This window comes from Moschus berezovskii, chromosome 4, assembly GCF_049115385.1.
Source record: "Moschus berezovskii isolate FMDL1 chromosome 4, NW_MosBer_1.0, whole genome shotgun sequence".
Lineage (NCBI taxonomy): Eukaryota > Metazoa > Chordata > Mammalia > Artiodactyla > Moschidae > Moschus > Moschus berezovskii.
In genome coordinates this window covers 122921301-122944306 of record NC_142463.1, presented here as the reverse complement: position 1 = coordinate 122944306, position 23006 = coordinate 122921301, and the positions used below count along the sequence as shown (strand labels likewise).

Here is a 23006-nt window from a genome sequence, read left to right as displayed (position 1 = left end):
CCAAAATTGTTGGCAATTTGATCTCTTGTTCCTCTGCCTTTTCTAAACCCAACTTGTAAATCTGGAAGTTCTCAGTTAATGTACTGCTGAAGCCTAGCTTGAAGGATTTTGAGCGTAACTTTGCTAGCGTGGGGAATGAACACAATTGCATGATAGTTTGAACAGTTTTTGCCATTGCCCTTCTTTGAAATTGGAATGAAAACAGACCTTTTCTTGTCCTATGGCCACTGCTAAGTTTTCCAAATTTGCTGACATATTGAGTGCAGCACTTTAATAGCATCATCCTTTAGAATTTTAAATAGCTTAGCTGGAATTAAATCGCCTCCTCTAGCTTTGTTTATAGTAATACTTCCTAAGGCCCACTTGACTTCACACTCCAGGATGTCTGACTCTAGGTGAGTAACCATACCATTGTGATTATCTGAGTCATTAAGACTTTTTTTTGTACAGTTCTTCTGTGTATTCCTTCCACCTCTTCTTAATCTCTTCTGCTTCTGTTAGGTCCTTACCATTTCTGTTTTTTATTGTGGCCCTCTTTGCATGAAATGTGTCTTTGATATATTCAGTTTTCTTGAAGGGATCTCTAGTCTTTCCTGTTCTATCTTTTCCCTCCATTTCTTTGCAGTGCTCATTTATGGAGGCCTTCTTATCTCTCCTTGGTATTCTCTGGAACTCTGGATTCAGTTGGGTATGTCTTTCCCTTTGTCCCTTGCCTTTCACCTCTCTTTCCTCAGCTATTTGTAATGCTTCCTCAGATAATGACTTTGCCTTCTTTCATTATTCCCCCCCCCCTTTGGGATGGTTTTGGTTACTGCCTCCTGTAAAATGTTATGAACCTCTGTCCATAGTTCTTCAGGATTATGTTTCCCAGATCTAATTCCTTGAATCTATTTTTCACCTCCACTATATAATCATAAGGGATTTGGCCTAGTCGTACCTTGGCCTAGTGATTTTCCCTACTTTCTTCAACTTAAATCTGAATTTTGCAATAAGGAGCTCATGATTTGAGCAAGTCAGCTCCAGGACTTGTTTTTACTGGCTGTATAAAGTTTCTCCATATTCAGCTGCAAAGAATATAATCAATCTAATTTTGGTATTGACCATCTGGTGATGTCCATGTGTAGAGTCATCTCTTGTGTTGTTGGAAGAGGGTGTTTGCTATGACCAGTGTGTTTACTTGACAAAACTCTAGTAGCCATTGCCCTGCTTTATTTTGTAGTCCAATGTCAAACTTGTCTTGTCTCCAGGTATCTCTTGACTTTCCACTTTTGCATCCAATCCCCCATGATGAAAAGGACATCTGTTTTTCATGTTAGTTGTAGAAGATATTGTAAATCTTCATAGAACCAGTCAACTTCAGCTTCTTCAGTATTAGTGGGTGGGGCATAGACTTGGATTACTATGATGTTGCATGGTTTGCCTTGAAAACAGATGATTTTGTCATTTTTGAGATTGTACCCAAGTACCACATTTCAGACTTTTTTGTTGACTATGAGGGCTACTCCATTTCTTTTAAAGGATTCTTGCACTCAGTAGTAGATCTAATGGTCATTTGAATTAAAATTTCCCATCCCATCCATTTTAATTCACTGATTACTAAGATGTCAATGTTCACTCTTGCCATCCTAATCTATTTGGATTTAATTGTAAATAGATTGCTCACTATCTTTTCCCTCTTTTTGATTTTCTTCCACATTGAAGCATGTTCTCTCATTTATTTGTTGAGGATAATTTTCAAAAAAATTTCTTCCTTATTACAGATGATTCAGATCGTGTCAAGATTTAGGATTCTTAGGTATAAAGACATCTTTCCTCAGAATCTGTAGATTGTATTTCACTGTATTCTACATTCCAGGGTTGCAAATGTAGAATATTATGAAAACCTATTTTTCCTTTGTAGATAACTTTCTGATTGGACGTATAATCATGGAATTCACTTGATACTGTGTATGTGTGTGCTTTCAATAATCCTTCCTGGATTCAGTGGTCTTTTTTAAAATATGAAAAGTTTCCATGATTTATTTAAATTCTTGTCTCCTCCACCTCACTTCTCTTAAACTCTCCAGTTTTAATTTTTGCCTTAATGTATTTGCTGTCATCTTTAGTTCAGAAATGATATTTTTAAGTTTAAAAGAATATTTTGTGCCACACTTGAATCTCCTTAAAATCTCTTTACATTTTTATACAAATTGACTTTTCTTTCTTTTTCTATTTATATAGGCCTGTGTTCTGATTTTCTGATTCTGATTCCTCTTCTTCTCTTTGGATGTTGTCTTCATTATATGGGATGGTATTTTTCTTTATCATATTATAGGAACTAAGGTCTGGTTATTGGAGTACCCCTTGTTGCAGCTATTCTTCAGGTGGTAAAAAACGAAAGAGGACCACCTCTATGGGCCCAACATGTAGAAACAAATAATCAGGCTTTCTCTTGTTGAGGTACCTGGAGAAAACCTTTTTGTCCTCCATTCTGGGAAATTTCTTGACTTCAGGAAGACTTGATCTACTTCATTCATCTTTTTCTTACCCTCATCAATGGAAGGGCCAGGCATTCTTTCTGAAGGACTGATTCTGACTTCCACCAAAGAGTTCCACATCAAGTTTTTCCCAGGATCTGATGAAATCTTGGTGATTTCTGAAACTTGTCTCCAGGCACTTGCCTGGTTCATGGGGGAAAGCTGAAATCCTTGACTTAATCCTTTGCATAGAGCTCAAATCCTTGACTAACTTTTATTGCCCTTAGGCTCCAGCACCTGTTGGGTCCAGTAAACAAAGGTATATATAGCTGGGACTAGAGGGAAAGAGTCATGTCCACACTCTGTTTGCAGAATCTTCCTGTCTGATTTCTCCTTGTAATCAAAGACTTCTAAAGAGACTTCAACTGTTATGAAATAGTGAACCTAGTAGAACTATTCACTCAGATTGTTCCTGATTTATATCTCTAGCTCAGACTTCTTCTCTGAGTTCCAGTCCCACATAGTTAACCTCCTGCTTGTTATTTATCTCCATTTGACTGTCTCAGAGGCATCTCAAATTTAATATAGCAAATCTTAGTTTTCACTTCCAAACATGTTTCTTCTCTAGTCTGCTTTCCATTCCAATTGTAGTAAATGGCACAATTGTCAATCCAATTATTCAAGTGGAAGACCTGAGAGTTTTTGATTCTTCCCTTTCTTACATTGCCTCTCTATATTCAATCCAACAGCAAACTTCATAAGTTTTGTTTTCAAAGTACATCATAAAACTATCCACTTTACTTCCTCTCTACCTAAGAGGGCTTCCTTGGTGGCTCAGATGGTAAAGAATCTGTCTGCAATGCAGGAGACCTGAGTTCAACCCTGGATTGGGAAGATCCCCTGGAGAAGGGGATGGCTACCCCACTCCAGTATTTTTTGCCTGGAGAATTCCATAGACAGAAGCCTGGTGGGCTACAGTCTATGGCATTGCAAAAAGTCAGACACAACTGAGCAAATAACATTTTACTTCACTGTTTCAATTTTAGGAATCCAAGCCAATTGATCACTCTCCGAAGTTACTCCTTTTTCTCTTGATTCCACGTATAACTCCTAGGCTTTCCAGTTTCTGTGTAGAAGTTTAAGTGATCCTTTTAAAATGTGCACCAAATCATGACCCTCCTATGCTTAAAATACTTCCTTCTCACTGTTCTTAGAATAATTTCAAAACATGGCCTGAAAATATATGGTCTGGTTCCTGCCTTCTTCTCTAGCTTCCTCTCACACCACTCATTTCTCACTGATTTTATTCTGATCACACTGGTTTCCTTTCTGCTCCTCAATTTGTACCAAACCCTTACCTAGTTTAGTAATTTTGTATTTTTATATTCTTCTGTTTGAATCATCTCTTGGTCACTCTTTCTTATACTTTAAGTCTTAGGTTAAACCTTACCTTTCAGGAATGCCTTCTTGATCATTCCACTACCTGCCTGCATCCATCTGTTACTCTTCATCAAATGATCTTTCATATTTCTCATAACATTCTGTACTTTTTTTTTTAAATTGGAGGCTAATTATTTTACAATATTATATTGGTTGGTTTTGCCATATATTGAGATGAATCCGCCCCAGATGTACATGAGTTCCCCTTCCTGAGCCCCCCTCCCACCTCCCTCCTCCCTTTATCCTCCCTCTGGGTCATCCCCACACACCAGCCCCGAGCATCCTGTAACATGCATCGACCCTGAACTGGAGATTCGTTTCACATATGACAACATACATATTTCAATGCCATTCTCCCAAATCATCCCACCTTCACCCTCTCCCACAGAGTCCCAAAGACTGTTCTATACATCTGTGTCTCTTTTGCTGTCTGGTATACAGGGTTATCCTTTGCATCTTTCTAAATTCCATATATATGCGTTAGTATACTGTATTATTGTTTTTCTTTCTGGCTTACTTCACTCTGTATAATAGGCTCTAGTTTCATCCACCTCATTAGAACTGATTCAAATACATTCTTTTTAATGGCTGAATAATACTCCATTGTGTATATGTACCAAAGCTTTCTTATCCATTCATCTGTTGGTGGGAATGCAAACTAGTACAGCCACTATGGAGAACAGTGTGGAGATTCCTCAAAAACCTGGAAATAGAACTGCCATATTATCCAGCAATTACACTCCTGGGCATACACACCGAGGAAACCAGAATTGAAAGAGACACATGTACTCCAATGATCATCACAGTACTGTTTATAATAGCCAGGACATTCTGTACTTTTTTAACCATCCATTTTCCTCAAGTAGAACACAATTTTGTTCTGCTTCCACAACTTAGTAGATGTTCATTAAATATTTTTAATGAATGAATTAATACTCACCATATTCTTTTGTCTTATTTGCTAAAATATTTCACAAAAGATGTTTTTTTTCCAGAATTGCTTTTAGAGATAACTTATGATAAATAAGTAGTCAAACAGGCCTTAGGAAGCATTACTACAAACAAAGCTAGTAGAGGTGATGGAATTCCAACTGACCTATTTCAAATCCTAAAAGATACTATTAAAGTGTTGCACTCAATATGCTAACAAATTTGGAAAACTCAGCAGTGGACACAGGATAAGAAAAGGTCATTTTCACTCCAATCCCAAAGAAAGGCAATGCAAAAGAAAGTTCAAACTACTGTACAATTACATTCATTTTACATGCTAGCAAGATTATGTTCAAAACCCTTCAAGCTAGGCTTCAGCAGTAAGTCATCCGAGAACTTTCAGATGTACAAGTTGGATTTAAAAAAGGCAGAGGAACCAGAAAGCAAATTGCCACCATCTACTGAATCATAGAAAAAGCAAGGGAATTAAAAAAAGTCTACTTTTGCTTCACTGACTACCCTAAAGCCTTTGACTATGTATGACAGCAAACTGTGGAAATTTCTTAAAGAGATGGGAATACCAGGTCACATTACCTGCCTCTTAGGAAACCTGTATGCAGAACAAGAAGCCCCAGTTAGAACCAGTGGACATGAGACAATGAATTGGTTCAAAATCGGGAAAGGAGTACGTCAAGGTTGTATATTGTCACCCTGCTTATTTAATTTATATGCAGAGTACATCATGAGAAATGCCAGGTTGGATGACTCACAAGCTGGAATCAAGATTGCCAGGAGAAATATTAACAACCTCAGATATTCAGACAATACCATTTTAATAGCAGAAAGCAAAGAGGAGCTAAAAAGTCTCTTGATGAACGTGAAAGAGGAGAGTGAAAAAGCTGGCTAAAATTCAACATTCAAAAAACTAAGATCATGACATCTGATCCCACCACTTCATGGCAAATAGATGGGGAAAATATGGTAACAGTGATAGATTTTATTTTCTTGGGCCCTAAAATCACTGCAGACAGTGACTGCCATCACGAAATTAAAAGATGCTTGCTCCTTGGAAGAAAGATTATGAAAAACCAAGACAGTGTATTAAAAAGCAGAGACATCACTTTGCTGACAAAGTTCCATAGAGTCAAAGATATGGTTTTTCCAGTAGTCTGTGCGGATGTGAGAGTTGGACCATAGAGAAGGCCCAACATCAAAGAATTGATGCTTTCAAACTGTGGTGCTGGAGAAGACTCTGGAGAGTCCTTTTTATTGCAAGGAGATCAAACCAGTGAGTCATAAAGGAAATCAGTCCTGAATATTCATTGGAAGGACTGATGCTGAAAATGAAGTTCCAATACTTTGACCACCTGATGCGAACAGCTGACTCATTGGAAAAGACCCTGATGCTGGGAAAGATTGAAGGTCAAATGAGAAGGGGATGGCAAAGGATGACATAGTTAGATAGCATCACTGACTCAGTGAACATGAATCTAAGCAAACACCAGGAGATAGTGAAGGACAGGGAAGCCTGGTATGCTGCAGCTCATGGGGTTGCAAAGAGTCAGACAGACTTAGTAATTGAACAATAGCAACAAAGTTGCTTTTTTGGTTGATACTTCAATTTTTACTGTTAAATCTCATTTTCTTTAGTGTATACTCTCTCTTTTCTTAGCTTAGTATTGTTTCCCCCTTCTCTCTGTTGCCTTTTCACCAGAAGCTGCAGTCTCCATGGGATAGAACTGGAGCCATAAGGGTACTCATGCTGAAGAAAGGTATCTCCCCTTCCATTTGGTCTTTCCTGACATTTGCACCCCAACCTCAGTAAAACTATCTACTTCTTACTTCGAGCTTCACCTGACAACTGACATTTCTACCCTACCCTGACATCTGTCATAGCACCAATCACACTTCCTTGCTCTAACCTATTTTCAAGTCCATCTCTCTCTTCTAAACTTAAAGCCTGGTTGAGGGGAGGGAAAATGTATTGATTATCTTTGTGTTTGGCACTTAACAGTTGAATATGAAATGATTGCTGAATAAGAGTGAATAAATGACATCAGGAAACAAACTCAATTTTTATGTGCAATAATACATATGTGCTATAATATTTGCTTATATTAATAAATGCATGAGATTAATTTACTACAATCAATGATAACTGCCAAAAGTTGAATTATATTTAAGGCAAATTCACTTTTACCCATACACACAATCATACAAATTAAGACACTTTGGTTATTACCCGTGCTGAGGCTGTAGGCCATAGTGTGCATGATTGAATCTGAAGTTCAGTCTCTTCTCAAATTGGTTATTTGCCATTGCTGCAGTTACTATTTTCAGGAAAAAAGTATTGAACTGAGTGAAGGGCGAACTATCCATGGGATACCCATTTTCCCAAACACAGTGTAAAATCCATGCTCCTCGTTGAGTACTAAGGAATACCTGAGGGAGACAGAAAGCAAGCCAGAGAAGGTGAGAGAATTTTTTCCATCAAGATTCTTTTTATTCATATACTACTCATTACCCAGTTTTTGAATCTTGGCTGCTAAGAATTAAGAAGCAAAGTACTTTTTAGCAGTCACCATTCAGTACTTTACCAGAGTTGTCTACTGATTTTCAGAAAAATTCAGCTCTATGATACTAAATTTCTATGTGAAAAACAGAAAATTTCATTCATTATTCTCTATGTTTCTGAGTTACTATTTAAAAAATTCTTTGGGTATTGATATAGCTGTGCTTCATTTGTAAATAAGAGTGAGTGAATTATCATACTACTACATAATTATACAATATTGTTTACATCAAAACAAAAATGTACATTAAAAACTTTAGTCAAATTATTCAAGACTAGTGTCCTGCTCAGTGGAATGTAACTAGACTTGCTTTTAGATCTTTCTGTAATTTATTTGTAAGCCTTTCTACATTCTGATGCAATTAGAAAATATGTTGAATTATTTGTTTGATTTTTGGTGCTTTTGCAGTCTTGAGGTGATCATCATGAATCTCAATTCTTGTTGATCAAATCTGTGAAGTATAAGATAAATTAGATGGATGCTAGTGTCCAAGCATCTACCTCGTGGAAAATGCTTATTTAATAATTTTTAACTATACCCTTAGCAAGGCTTCCTTGTTGCTCAGTCAGTAAAGAATCCAGCTGCAATGAAGGAGACTGCCTGCAATGCCAGAGACATGGGTCCAGAGGATCCCCTGGAGGAGGAAATGGCAACCCACTTCAGTATCCTTGCCTGGAGGATCCCACGGACAGAGGCGCCTGGTTGGCTACAGTCCACGGGGCCGCAAAGAGTCGGACATAATTTAGCCACTAGATAACAATAAAATTGTATCTACAGTGATGCAGGAAGATGGGAGGAATTAACAAATTCTATTTTAAACATATAATAGAAAGCAGGTTATCCATGAATTTGATTTACGATTGATCATTCAGTGTTCTTTCTTCTATTGACAAATCAATAATAATCTGAGTTTAGAAGAAAATGAGATTAATTTTGAATTCAAGATTATTAAACTTTAATTAATGTAAGTCCAGTCTTCTAGGATATTCACATATCTTGACTATGTTTACATATTGAACTTTATTATCCTTTAGCTTAAGTTTTAGAAGAAAGTATTACTAAGCTACTTACTAAGGGTATGGTAGTAGTGGTTTAGTCGCTAAATCATGTCCGATTCTTGCGACCACATGGACTGTAGTTCCCCAGTTTTCTCTGTCCATGAAATTTTTCCAGGCCAGTATACTATAGTGGGCTGCCATATCCTTTTCCAGGGGATCTTCCCAATCCAGGGATTGAGCCTGCATCTCTTTCACCTCCTGCACTGGCAGGTGGATTATCACTGCACCACCTGGGAATGAAGTGAAGTGAAGTGAAAGTCACTCAGTCGTGTCCAACTCTTTGCGACCCCATGGAATTCTCTAGGACAGAATACTGGAGTGGGTAGCCATTCCCTTCTCCAGGTAATACTCCTAGTTAAAGAGCATCGTAAGTTTACCATGTTCGTTGATATTCCTTTTTCTTGTTTTTTAGTTCACCCACCAAAAGCTACTGATACCAGATGGACTCCCGGTTTCTAATCCTTAACACTGTTTGAAATCTATTTCAGGACCCAGGTGCCACTATGGTAGTGAGAAAAGTCAGGTTAGGAGGGAGGTGGAAGGGGGTTCAGGATGGGGAACACATCTACACCCATGGCTGATTCTTGTCAATGTATGGCAAAAACCACTACAACATTGTAAAGTAATTAGCCTCCAATTAAAATTAATTAATTAATTAAAAAAGATAATAGAGAAAATGGGAAAAAAAAGAAAAGCTAGATTAATTAACATTTTGTTTTATTTATGCCAATGTTTTACTTCATTGACTCATTTAATGGTAAGTTGTTTACATGTTTTAAACTGTGAACATGAAGTATTTATTTCACATTTATCATCTGCTTCCATGAATTTAAACATCTTGAGGCTGGAGATCATGGATTTCATTTTCTTATTTTTGTTCCTCATAAACCAAACATGTGTTCTGGATGACACCCATATATGCACAGGTTTTTATTAGTGAAAGCTGTGGTTTTCTAACAAACAGATCTGTTTTGCGACATGATTGAGTTCCACTGCAATATCCACTCCAGAATTCCCAATGCCAACTACTCTAATTCTCTTTACTTAAAAGTCCTCAGGGCTTTTTATACTTCCGACTATAGAAATAAGAACCTTCAAACTTCTCAATGCCTGTGGTGGAAAAATGCTTATTATATTGAGTACTTTTCATATTGCTAATTAAGTACAGAGAAGAAGTTTTGTGTTTTACGTATTTTGAAAGAGCAATATTCTGAGTTTGGGTCAGTAGACTGAATATTATCTTTTGCCTTAAAATTTTAATTTTATATTTCAAAGATCTCAAGGAAAGAGGGAGCTAAGTCAGAATCAGTACCTGTGGATACTCAACAAAGACTAGTAACTTTGTAATATAGTAAATAGTAGACCTGCCTTCAGTTCAGTTCAATTCAGTCACTCAGTCACGTCCGACTCTTTGCGACCCCATGAATCACAGCACGCCAGGCCTCCCTGTCCATCACCAACTCCCGGAGTTCACTCAGACTCATGTCCATCGAGTCGGTGATGCCATCCAGCCATCTCATTCTCTGTTGTCCCCTTCTCCTCCCGCCCCTAATCCTTCCCAGCATCAAAGTCTTTTCCAGTGAGTCAACTCGTCGCATGAGATCTGCCTTAGACCTGCCCAAAATGAAAGTTTCACAAAAATTTCATTATGATACAATTTTATTCATTCTTGCATTATCCCATGCAGTCTTAGGCAAAATGATGAAGCAGGAAATTGGTTGTTTTTGTTATTGTTTTGTTTTATTACTGAAGAAATATAAGGCCTTTCTCCATCAATTTGACATTTTCTCTGACTTCCAAGTGTCAAATGCCCTCCTACCATTCCTTGCTTTGCTGAAGGCTTCATAACAGTACCTCTCTGCCTGCCAGTCTCAGAGACTGTCACACTCTGAACACATTTAGCCTCTCTACTGAAACCTATCCAAATATGCATACTCCATGTGTCTCTCAGGAAGCAAGAGAATAAAAATGGAGATGAAAATATGTGACAGTAAATAAGCCATAGATTATATCATATTCATGTCATGATTTTCACAATATATTGCATTTTAATATTCAGAAGTTCAAGAACTTTCATTTTGCAAGCAATTGTATTGGTGTGTAGACACAGAAAGTTGTTATTTGTCATACATAACTCAGCTAGTCAGTTATATCATTAAAATTCAAGTTTAACTTTTTGAGTTTCCACCAAAGACTCTTCTATTTTCAATTTTCCTCAGCCTCTCAATAGTTTCTAACGATGTATTTTATGGCATCGTAGAAGGGCACTGATAAATCAAATATTTCTTGTTTGACTTTTGATAGCAATTAATTAAAGGTAGGGAAAACGGAGTAAGATTTAAGTGAGAGAGTTTAGTTAGTAGTGGGGATATTTCTATTTTTAGTAATAGTCTCCTTTAAAACAGGAACCGTTTACCACCAAGAATTAGAACAGAGCAATAAGTACTAGTTTATTTTTATTAACCAGTGAAAATCCATGATAAATGAATGCTACTTTTGGATCTTACACCATACTATCTTTTATATTGCAGGGAAGCAAATTTCTACTTTTCTTGTTTGCTTGTCATTTTTCTCTTAATTTTATTAATTCCAATTTTTTGTGGAAGGAGATTAGATCAAATGAACAAACATGAGACTAAAACCATTTCAGTTCAGTTCAGTCACTCAGGCACGTCCGACACTTTGTGACTCCATGAATCGCATCATGCCAAGCCTCCCTGTCCGTGACCAACTCCCGGAGTTTACCCAAACTCATGTCCATCGAGTCGGCGATGCCATCCAGCCATCTCATCCTCTGTCATCCCCTTCTCCTCCTGCCCCCAATCCCTCCCAGCATCAGGGTCTTTTCTAATGAGTCAACTCTTCACATGAGGTGGCCAAAGTATTGGAGTTTCAGCTTCAGCATCAGTCCTTCCAATGAACACCCAGGACTGATCTCCTTTAGGATGGACTGGTTGGATCTCCTTGCAGTCCAAGGGACCCTCAAGAGTCTTCTCCCACACCACAGTTCAAAAGCATCAGTACTTCAGCGCTCAACTTTCTTCACAGTCCAACTCTCACATCCATACAAATGGGCAAATTTTTATTTATTGTAAGCTATAGGAGACTATAGTAAATAAAAAAATAGAAATTGTTGTCTTTACTTACTTTTGCTTTTCAAGGGACTAAATTGTCCTGTTAACATAAATATTGGACAGAACAACTATACAATTTTACAGTAATATAAACAACTATACAATTTTTTAGCAAAAAATTTTATGTTCTATCATTTTGCTAGTAACTTATTTGGCAAATATTTAATATTTTTTTACCAAGCAGATTCTTATGATATACCTGAGAAGGACTGAAGTGGTAAGTAGGGGTCTGTGTGATGTCCACTGCAGATAAAAATCCCATCAAAGATAAAACTCTTCTGTTTTCCATTAACCTCCACAATAACATCCCATTGTCCACTGAAGGAAAAATCTTGGTGTTTCCTCACACTTTGCACTTTGGTCTGAGAACAAGGGCACAAATCATATACAATCACTTTCATCAGGTTTAATTCCCTCCTTCACAAACCCCATAACCTGAACAGCACAACTCATCTGAGGCATTTATACTCATTTAGTTCCCACTGCTGGGTATTCCCATCATGAGTTTGCTGTGCGTGCATGCTTTGATCTGAATGTTGTGCCTCTCAAAATCCATTTGTTGAAATCCTAATCCCTAAAGGTGTTGGTGAAGACTCTTGAGAGTCCCTTGGGCTGCAATGAGATCTAACTAGTCCATCCTAGAGGAGATCAGTCCTGGGTGTTCATTGGAGGGACTGATGCTGAAGCTGAAACTCCAATACTTTGGCCACCTCATGGGAAGAGTTGACTCATTGGAAAAGTCCCTGATGCTGGGAGGGATTGAGGGCAGGAGGAGAAGGGGACGACAGAGGATGAGATGGCTGTATGGCATCACCGACTCGATGGACATGAGTTTGGGTAAACTCCGGGAGTTGGTGATGGACAGGGAGGCCTGGCATGCTGCGATTCATAGGGTCGCAAAGAGTTGGACACCACTGAACGACTGAACTGAACTGAAAGGTGTTGATATTAGTAGATGAAGACTTTCAGAGGTGATCATTTCAGAGGTGAAGCCCTCATGAATGGAATTTCTATTGTTATAAAAGAGATCCTACAGAGCTCCCTAGCCCCTTCCCCAATGTGAGGACTGAGAGAGAAGGCACAGGCTATGAACCAGGATAAGATCCCCCACTCAACCATACTGCAATCTTGATCTTAGATTTCCAGAATCCAGAACTGTGAGAAATAAATGACTGTTGTTTATAAGCTACCCTATCTATGGTATTTTGTAGCTAGAATGGACTGAGGCAGTGGATTTTCTAGCTTTATGAAAATTTCAATATAACCTAATTTTCCATAGAAATAGTTGAGACTTAACTATGAAAAAACATGGAAGGGACTGAAGCCACAGAAATAGCATCCTTTTTCCAGGAAGAATTCCAGATGAAAGAAAACAGCATCCCTTGTGGTTTTTCTACTACAACATAGGTCTGCCCAGTTTCCCTGGGATTGATTTCGAGTTCTAGAGAGAAATTAATGCTCTACCATGACTATAGTGATGGATTTTTATGTGTTGAGGGTGGTAATTACAAATATATTGGGTAACTACATGGACATGAAAATATCTTCTTTATGTTGTTTACACGATCCTGGTTCAATATCAGTTCAGTTCAGTTCAGTCACTCAGTCGTGTCCGACTCTTTGCGACCCCATGAATCACAGCATGCCAGGCTTCCCTGTCCATCACCAACTCCCGGATTTCACTCAAACTCATGTCCATCGAGTCGGTGATGCCATCCAGCCATCTCATTCTCTGTCGTCCCCATCTCCTCCCACCCCTTGGCTCAATTGCTACTGATATTATGTAAGTCCTTAAACATTTTCTTTTAAAGTTCATTTTTATTTATTTATTTATTGGAGGCTACTTACTTTACAATATTATATTGGTTGGTTTTGCCATACATTGACATGAATCCGAATTTAAAGCTAAGAGAAGACTCTTACCACACCACATCAAAGTATTATTAAAATGGGCAAAACTCTCCAACCTCACATTCAAGTGTAATCTTCAAAACATTAATAATAGTGTTGGTTTTCTAGGGTGGAAGCTCACTAATGACTTTTTTCCTCATACTAGAGGATGCCAAGTATAAATTTTGTGTGTACAAATGAGCATGTCTGAACCCACCCACCCACAATGCAATATTTCATTTGTATTGTACCTTAAAACAAATGTATTTCAGGAGGCCAAAGTGTTTAAATACATCCTGAAGTAGTCCATGAGTTTGGAGTTGCGCATATAATTAGGAAAATATTCAGGTATGGAGAAGTCATTGAAGCACATTTTCTCTTTGGAATCGTTGATGGTCACAGATTTGTAGATACTAGGCATTTTCTCTGAGATATTTTTCTACAGCAAAAACAAAAACCATCCCTCTCTTAATAAAATAAACTCTTAAAAACATCAAAATTAAAATAAAACATTTTAAAGCAGGAAATAATCGATATAATAATGTGGTAATTTGCCTTTTATTTTCACAATGAATATTTTCCTTCTCATACTCCTATATTAGCTAGAAAAAAATTATAGTGAATGAAAAATAAGGCTCACCACTGAATTCTCAATAGAAATAATTGAAGTCAAAAGCTGCTAAGTCACTTCAGTCGTGTCCAACTCTGTGTGATCCCATAGACGGAAGCCCACCAGGCTCCCCCTTCCCTGGGATTCTCCAGGCAAGAACACTGGAGTGGGTTGCCATTTCCTTCTCCAATGTGTGAAAGTGAAAAGTGAAAGTGAAGTTGCTCAGTCGTGTCCGACCCTTAGCTACCCCACGGACTGCAGCCTACCAGGCTCCTCCATCCATGGGATTTTCTAGGCAAGAGTACTGGAGTGGCTTGCCATTGCCTTCTCCATATAAAGCTGCTACCATAAAATTTTTGACCTGGAAATTATATAAATGGGTTGTGTAAAACTGGATCAATCTAGCAAAAATTTAGTCAAGATGTAATTCAGTTAATTCTGTCTTCACTTAAAGATATTAGTATAACCATTTTAAAGTGCATTACTCTTTCTGAGTACCGCTTATTTGTTGAGTTCATATTTTCTTTCATCAACTTTCTTTCATATAAAAATCCCACTGAAATTTCTTTGACAGTGTTTTCTTTCATATCTCAAGAATCAAGAAAAAAAAAAGAACTGATATGAAGTCAAAAGCAATGGAATAATATATTTAAAATGATAAAACAAAAAAAATTTTTTTACATAGATTTCTATATCTATACCCAGTGAAAATAGAATTCAAAAATAAAAATAAAATTAATACATATTGAGACAAACAAAAGCTGAGGGTCTTTGTTGCCAGCAATCCAACATCAATATAAATATGAAGGAAGGTACCAAACCTGAATGGGAACAAACCAGGATGGGGGTGTGCAAATACAGGAAGGATGACAAACACTGGAAATAATAAATATGTGGTAACATAAAGTCTATTTACTATTAAAGAATAACAACAGCAGAAATAATGTTTCATTGGGTTTATAGCATTTTTCAGAAGTAAAATATATAAAAACACAAAATATGGGAAGGGAAAATAGAAAAATCTTTATTTTATTCGGAAAGTGAGTGCAAATAAGTACATGAGTACAAGTTGAGTTCAGTTCAGTTCAGTTGCTCAGTCATGTCCGACTATTTGTGACCCCATGAACTGCAGAACAACAGGCCTCCCTGTCCATCACCAACTCCTGGAGCTCACCCAAACCCATGTCTATCAAGTCGGTGATGCCATCCAACCATCTCATCCTCTGTTGTTCCCTTCTCCTCCTGCCCTCAATCTTTCCCAGCATAAGGATCTTTTCAAATGAGTCAGCTCTTCACATCAGGCGGCCAAATTATTGGAGTTTCAGCTTTAGCTCAGTCCTTCCAATGAACGCCCAGGACTGATCTCCTTTAGAATGGACTGGTTGGATCTCCTTGCAGTCCAAGCGACTCTCAAGAGTCTTCTTCAACACCACCATTCAAAAGTATCAATTCTTCAGCTATCAGCTTTCTTCACAGTCCAACTCTCACATCCATACTTGACCACTGGAAAAACCATAGCCTTGACTAGATGGACCTTGGTTGGCAAAGTAATGTCTCTGCTTTTTAACATGCTATCTAGGTTGGTCATAACTTTCCTTCTAAGGAGTAAGCGTCTTTTAATTTCATGGCTGCAATCAACATCTGCAGTGATTTTGGAGCCCCCAAAAATAAAGTCTGACACTGTTTCCACTGTTTCTCCATCTATTTCCCATGAAGTGATGGACCAGATGCCATGATGTTAGTTTTCTGAATGTTGAGCTTTAAACCAACTTTTTCCACTCTCCTCTTTCACTTTCATCAAGAGGACACAAATAGATGGGGAAATATATCATGTTAATGGATCAGAAGAATCAACATAGTAAAAATGAGTATACTACCCAAAGTAATCTATAGATTCAATGCAATCCCTATCAAGCTACCAACGGTATTTTTCACAGAACCTGAAGAAATAATTTCACAATTTGTATGGAATTACAAAAAACCTCGCATAGCCAAAGCAATCTAGAAAGAAGAAAGGAACTGGAGGAATCAACCTGCATGATTTCAGGCTATACTACAAAGCTACAGTCATCAAGACAGTATGGTACTTTCATAAAGACAGAAACATAGATCAATGGAACAAAATAGAAAGCCCAGAGATAAATCCACGCACCTATGGACACCTTATCTTTGACAAAGGAGGCAAGAATATACAATGGAGAAAAGACAATCTCTTTAACATGTGGTGCTGGCAAAGCTGGTCAACCACTTGTAAAAGAATGAAACTAGAACACTTTCTAACACGATACACAAAAATAAACTCAAATGGATTAAAGATCTAGACCTAAGACCAGAAAGTATTAAACTCCTAAAGGAAAACATAAACAAAACCCTCTCCGACATAAATCACAGCAGGATCCTCCATGACCCACCTCCCAGAATATTGGAAATGAAAGCAAAATAAACAAATGGGACTTAACTAAAATTAAAAGCTTCTGCACAGCAAAGGAAACTATAAGCAAGGTTAAAAGACAGCCTTCAGAATGAGAGAAAATAATAGCAAATGAAGCAACAAAGAATTAATCTCAAAAATATATAAGCAATTCCTACAGCTCAATTCCAGAAAAATAAATGACCCAATCAAAAAATAGGCCAAAGAACTAAGCAGACATTTCTCCAAAAAGACATACAGATGAGTAACAAACACATGAAAAGATGCTCAACATCACTCATCATCAGAGAAATGCAAATCAAAACCACAATGAGGTACCATTTCACACCAGTCAGAATGGCTGCTACCCAAAGTCTACAAGCAATAAGTGCTGGAGAGGGTGTAGAGAAAAGGGAACCCTCTTACACTGTTGGTGAGAATGCAAACTAGTACAGCCACTATGGAGAACAGTGTGGAGATTCCATAAAAAATGGAAATAGAACTGCCATATGACGCAGAAATCCCACTGCTGGGCATACATACTGAGGAAACCAGAATTGAAAGAGACACGTGTACCCCAATGTTCATCACAGCACTGTTTATAATAGCCAGGACATGGAAACAACCTAGATGTCCATCTGTAGATGAATGTATAAGAAAGCTGTGGTACATATACATAATGGAGTATTACTCAGCCATTAAAAAGAATACATTCGAATCAGTTCTAATGAGGTAGATGAAGCTGGAGCCTATTATACAGAGTGAAGTAAGCCAGAAAGAAAAACACCAATACAGTATACTAACGCATATATAAGATAAAGACTTTTAAGATCTACTCTTTTAACTTTCAAATATACAACACAGTATTATTAACCATAATCACCGTGCTGTACACTACATCTATAGGACTTTATTTTATAACTGGAAGTTTCTACCTTTTCATCCTCTTCATTCATTTCACTCACCTCCCACCCTCTGCTTCTAGCTACCACCAACCTGTTCTCTGTATGCTTAAAAAAAAAAAAAGATTCCATATATAACAGATCACACAGTATTTAATTTTCTTCCTGTGACTTTTTTCACTTAATATAATATCCTCAAGATCCAGTATATTTGATTCAGTTATGTTTCACTTATCCTTTTAAAAGGACATCTGTAGTTTGAATAATGCATTCGTTGAATACCTGTACCATAGTCACCTGTAATGTGATGTGAAAGTCTCTTCAGTGACACCTAGACAATTTTTCTCCCTGCTAACTTTCCCTCTGATTGTTTACTTGAATATAATATGCAAAGCTCAAATTTACAGAGGTGCCAGATCGTTATATTAATTAAATATTTTAAGGTGATGGTAATATGAAGAGGAAAATTTTCAGAATCATATAAAACAGTTTTATAACTTGAATAGAGTTTGTGTGTTAAATTCGCGTCTGCCTGCATCTCCCTAGATTCCTTACTCTCTGAGCCACCTAGGGAGCCCTGAATAGAGTTTACATAATATAAAAAAGGGTTTCTCTGGTGGTTCATATGATAAAGAATCTGTCTGCAATGCAGAAGACCCAGGTTCTATCCCTGGGTGGGGAAGATTTCCCAGAGGAGGGAATGGCGACCCATTCTAGTACTCTTGCTTGGAGAATCCCATGAACAGAGTATCCTGATGGGTTACAGTCTATGAAATCACAAAGAATTGGACATGACTGAGCGACAAACACTAAGTCACTAAGTTATTAATATAAAAACAGCATATTTTATGGAATAGAATCAGATATTTTATTTTAAAATCAGTGCAAAATATCTTTATTTCTTCCCATTTTGTACAAGGCTCAGTGTTTTGTCCTTGAAAGATATTTGTTTAGAGAAAACATTGTGTGTATGTGTGTATGTTAAATAACTTGTTTAATCAAGTCACATACAGTCTGTGGGGAACAGAAAATTGAAGCAGAAAGCACATTAAGAGATCAGAAGAAAGTTACCAGGTTACAGACCCAATGCAGCCAATAAATATATAAATAATCAAATAAATTTTAAAAAGGGAATAAAGGTGAGAAGTGAGGAGGTTAACACTAGGTGGAGAAGAGGATCAAAATAAGACAGAAATCAAGTCTCAGATTACAGTGACCTGGACTTAAAACAGACTCCACTTGGTGGTGTCACCTACAAGCTATTGAACTTACAGAATCTTGACAGGATCAGATTTTTCTGAGGAACAGTTTATGAAGCAGAACAGAATTTTATGGTCCCTTAACCCCACCCCATTTCCTCAGTTAGCCTTTATGAATAAATTTCGGCCAACAAATATTTAATCAGAGTAATGAGAAAACGCAGAAGCAAAGGAACATCAAAGAAGATCACATAATAGTAGTTTGGTCATTAAGCACAGTCGAGAACCTTTAGTCCCTTCTCAAGGACTATTGATTATATCCTGAGATGTATCCCATGAGCTGTCTTACAGATACTGAAGCCCCTACAAGGTGGAAAGGGGTGGAAAAAGTTTACTACATGATGACCAGATTGTAGCCTTGACATAAGCTGCCTCAAGGAAATGGGAACAAACTGTCCCTTGGGACTGAAGGTTAACTGTACTTAAAACAATCAAGACGAAACTGATCAGACCACCGATGACCCATTTCAAAATGACTGTTAGAGCTGACTGTGCTGTTTCTGCATAAAGCCCCTCCATCCACTTATGAAAGCTCTTTCCCACTATTTATTTAGTGGGGGTGGGGGAGTTGGCCTTTGGATAGAAATCTGCCTTCCCCACCTCCAGTTGCTGACATCCAAAATAAAATAAACTTTCCTTTTCACCAACTTGGCTTCTTTATTGGCCTTTGAGTGGCAAACTGCCAAAGCCACTTGTTTCTAGGATTCTCCCTGTTTCCCCCCTACCTGGCACTGGCTTCTGACCTATGTTTTTCCTTGGTGGAATGAAAATGTACACCTGTATCCCTGGTGAGTCCCAGGACTGAATGAGTCCACCAGTGGGCACTCAAGCAAATGTCCCTTTTGAGTACCGCATACTATTTGGGTATTTTGCCAACTGGAAGGAACATGTGGCTGATGCTGAGGATCATTTTGCAGGCAATGATTGCTACTTGGGTATTTACCAATTAGGTCTTATCTCTGTCTACCCTAGAGGGTCTTTTGTGAGCACTGAGTGTCACTTGGGCATTTTGCTAATTGGTTCTGCCATGTGTTTACCATTGATGAACGTGTTGGAGAAATGTTTGTTTGGGACTCTGCATCTGTCATCCTCTCAAAGGATTTGGGACAGATTTGTGTTTCAGTGTGTGAATGTGTATTCCATTTATGTGATTGATATTCTTGTTGCCTTTTGTAACTTGTGAAATTCAGGTTCAATTCATTAAGAAAAAATTATTTATCATACTATAACTAAAGAGAAAGAAAAATTAACCAACGTATGGCAACAGTATTTTTAAGACTCTAGAAAAAAATTGTTTAAGATGAAACTTTTTGAAATTCTAAAACTGGTTCTTTTTGCACATGCAATGAAAGCTTCCTTAATAAAATACTTTTCCCCCCTCAATTTTTGACCTGGAGAGACCAAAAATATGCTTAGGAGAAAACTTGAAGTTAACTCTACTATGTCCTTGAGACACAAACATAGTTCATATTACTTGGGGCATCAGACTTGGGTTAATAAGTAAAAGCCAAGGGGAAGAAAAGGAGAAAAGAAAAAAAGTCATTTAAAAATGTAAATTTTAATAAACTGATAAGTTTACTTGCAATGTCTAATGCATTCCAATTCCAAAGAAGTGTAGTGCCAAACTACCATACAGTTATGCTCATTTTCCATGCTAGTAAGGTTAAGCTCAAAATCCTTCAAGCTAGGCTTCAGCAGTATGTGAACTGAGAACTTCCAAATGTGACAAGCTAGGTTTAGAAAAGGCAGAGGAATCAAAGATGGCAATAATCATTGGATCATAGAGAAGCAAACAAATTCCAGAAAAAATATCTATTTCTGCTTCATTGACTACACTAAAGCCTTTGACTGTGTGTATCACAACAAACTAGAAAATTCTTGAAGAGATGGCAATACCAAAACATCTTGGTTTAATAAAGTTGTTAAATTTCTTGTATATGTTATAAATGCATGCTTTACAAATTTTCTATAATTCTTCATATGTTTAACCAAAAGTCATCTCTGCATTGTCAAACATGGTGTCTAATGTCTTGTTTTGCTGGGTTTACTAAATCTTTCTCTGAAAAAAGGGAAGCTAGAGGTTGAAGAATGGCTTTGGAAAGAAAGAAAGAAAGACTATTATTTAACCTTTATTGATTCTAAGTGAAGAACTGTGATTTGGAAATTTATTTAATTAATTATTTAAATAAAATTATTAATTATTTAATAACTTAAGCCTCTACCGAAAGTATTGTTGTTGTTTAGCCACTAAATTATTTCTGACACTGTGTGATCCCATGGATGCTAGGTTCCTCTCTCCATGGGCTTTCCCAGGCAAGAATACCAGAGTGGGTTGCCATTTCCTTCTCCAGGGGTCTTCCTGGAATCAGACCTGCATCTCCTGCATTGGCAGGTGGATTGTTCTACTGCTGAGCCACCAGGGAAGCCCACTCTTATATATAGAAAACTGTAAATACTTCACCAGAAACTCTTAGAGCTAATAAATGAATTTGGTAAAGTTGTAGATTCAAAATCAACACACGAAAACTAGACAGCTTCATGAAAAGAAATTAGAACACTTCCTAATACTACACACAAAAATAAACTCAAAATGGATTAAAGATCTAAATGAAAGGCCAGAAACTATAAAATGCTTAAAGAAAAGCAAAGGCAGAAAACTCTGACATAAATTACAGCAAACCTCTTTGACCCACTTCCTAGAGTAATTAAAAACAAAAATAAAAATGGAACCTAATTAAACTTAAAAGCTTTTTCATAGTAAACTCTAAGCAAAATGAAAAGGCACCTCTCAGAATTGAAGAAAATAATTGGAAACAAAGCAACTGACAAAGGATTACTCTCCAAAAGAGATAAGCAGCTCATGCAGCTCTACATCAGAGAGACAACCCACTCAAACAATTGGCAGAATACCTAAACAGACACTTCCTCAAAGAAGACGGACAGATGGCCAACAAGCACATGCTCAATACTGATCATTTTTAAAGAAATTCACATCAAAACTGCAGTGAGGTATCACCTCACATTGGTCAGAATGGTCATCATTGAAAAATCTATAAACAATAAATGCTGCAGAGGATGTGGAGAAAAGGGAATCCTTTTGCACTTTTGGTGGAAATGTAAATTGATATAGCCACTATGGAGAACATCATGGAGGTTTGTTTTAAAGCTAGGAGCAAACCTAACATATGACACACCAACCCCACTACAAGGCATATATCCTAAGAAAACCATAATTCAGACACATGTACCTTGATGTTCATTGCAGCATTATTTACAATAGCCAAGAAATGGAAACAACCTAGATGTTTATCAAGAGATGAACAGATGAAGAAATTGTGGTACTACTCAGGAGTTGTGGTATTACTCAGCCATAAAAAGGAACAAAATTGAGTCTGTTGTAGTGAGGTGGATGAACCTTGAGGCTGTCATACAGAGTGAAGTAAATCAGAAGAGAAAAATATCACATATGAACACACACACGCACACATATATGGAATTTAGAGAAATTGTACTGATGAACCTATTTCCAGGACAGGGATAGATCCTAGACATAGAGAATGAACTTGTGGACATAGAAGGGTAAGGAGAGAGTGGGATGGATTGAGAGCAGTATTGACATATATATATATATATATATACACACTACCATGTTTAAATAGATAGCTGAATAGCACAGGAAGTTCAGCTCAGTGCTCTGTGATGTCCCAGAGAGGTGGGATGTCAGGGTGGGAGAGAGGCTCAAGAGACAGTGTATTTATATATTCTTATATTTGATTCATGTTAATGTAACAGCTAGAGAGGGAAATTGCAACCCACTGCAGTATTCTTGCCTGGCGAATCCCTTGGGCAAGGAGCCTGGTGGCTACAGTCCATTGGGTCACAGAGATTGGACATGACTGAGTGACTAACACAACATTATCGAGCAATCATTATCCAATAAAAAATTAATTAAAAAATCAACACACAAAATCGGTTTCATTTCTATATACTAAAAACAAACTATATGAAAAGAAATTAAGAAAAAAAAATCTAATTTACAATAGCATCAACAAGAATAAAACTGAAGAATAAACTTAGCCATGGAAATGAAATATCTGTACACTAAAACCCACAAAACTTTGAGGACAGAAATCGAAGACACACATAATGGAAAGATATCCTACGTTCATGAGCAGGACAAAATATTATCAAAATCATGATACCTAAAACAACCTACAAATTCAATGCAATATTTATCAAATTCCAATGGCACGTTTTAGAGAAATGGAAATACCACCCTGAAATTTGTATGGAATCACAAAGAAGCTAAAGCAATCTCAAGTTAGAAGAACAAAACAGGAGAAA

General features: G+C 37.3%; 1 pseudogene; it reads right to left on the bottom strand.

Moving 5' to 3' along the window:
* Positions 1-23006, bottom strand: part of LOC129540463 (flavin-containing monooxygenase 5-like) — a 92164-nt pseudogene that overhangs the window by 41484 nt on the left and 27674 nt on the right.